Below are 1,118 nucleotides of genomic sequence, written 5' to 3'. Positions count from 1 at the left end.
CTTGTTCCTCTTCTTTTTGATACTCATCTGCTTCATGACAGTTTCCAATACAGTATGCTCACTTCCGGGGTACAGTGGTGTCTGTGCTTGCCGCATAAGCTTGTTGTAACTATCATAGTCACTACTGCCGACCTGGGAGACATCAGGGAAGGTTGTATTGTTGTTGTCCTGTGGAACACTTCCATCGTATGCTGAGGCGGACGGAAATGCATCGTTTAAGAAATTCATCACACCAGGGTCCCCGAAATTGGCACTAGAGGAAGACTCGCCCTGGTTACGTTGTGCTTGAATATCTACAAGTGTGGGCATATGTTCACTTGCTTCGCCGTGCCATGTCCAAGTGGTATAACTGGGAAAAATACTGTATTGTGACAGGTGAACATACATGTCCTCAAAAGTTACAGAATTGGCAGATCTGTTGCGACATTTTCCGCATGGACAAATGTGGAAAAGTTGTCCAGGAGAAGTCTTGTCATGGACAAACTCGATAAATTCAAAAATTCCTCTCATGTATCGCGGATGCCCTCTATGTAACTGCATCCAGCTCCTGTCGGCCATGTTGTAACCTGTAATAAAGGGGAAATGAAAAATCTAACTATAAAAATACTGCTCACGTAAACAACGGTACGTATTCACCACAAAAACATAATGTGACGAAATAACTGATTTAACAAAACATCATCAAATCAAATATTTGATTTAAGACCATATATATATATGCATGAAAATATCGATATCATCACGAAAATAAATGATTAAATATATCTAAGCACAAACTAAAATAAAAAATTTAATGTAAGCATAAACAAAATGAAATATATATATATATATATGATCTCAAACACAAATTTACTATAATCGATCATAAACGAAAATATTATCACGAAAATAAATATTATTTTAATATATCACCACGAAAATATCATCATCAAACTATCGATCATTTAATACACATCATGATTTACATAAAAAAATATAATGAATACATTAATCACATACATAATATATATATATATACACACACACACCTATACATACATTGTATTTAAATAAAACATCATCTATTTTCTTACAACATATATAATATAATCTATATATACATATATGATTTGCATAAA

Source organism: Fragaria vesca, linkage group LG2 (assembly GCF_000184155.1).
Source record: "Fragaria vesca subsp. vesca linkage group LG2, FraVesHawaii_1.0, whole genome shotgun sequence".
In the NCBI taxonomy this organism is placed as follows: Eukaryota; Viridiplantae; Streptophyta; class Magnoliopsida; order Rosales; family Rosaceae; genus Fragaria; species Fragaria vesca.
The sequence above is the reverse complement of the archived record's forward strand: the minus strand, read 5'-3'. Positions refer to the sequence as shown.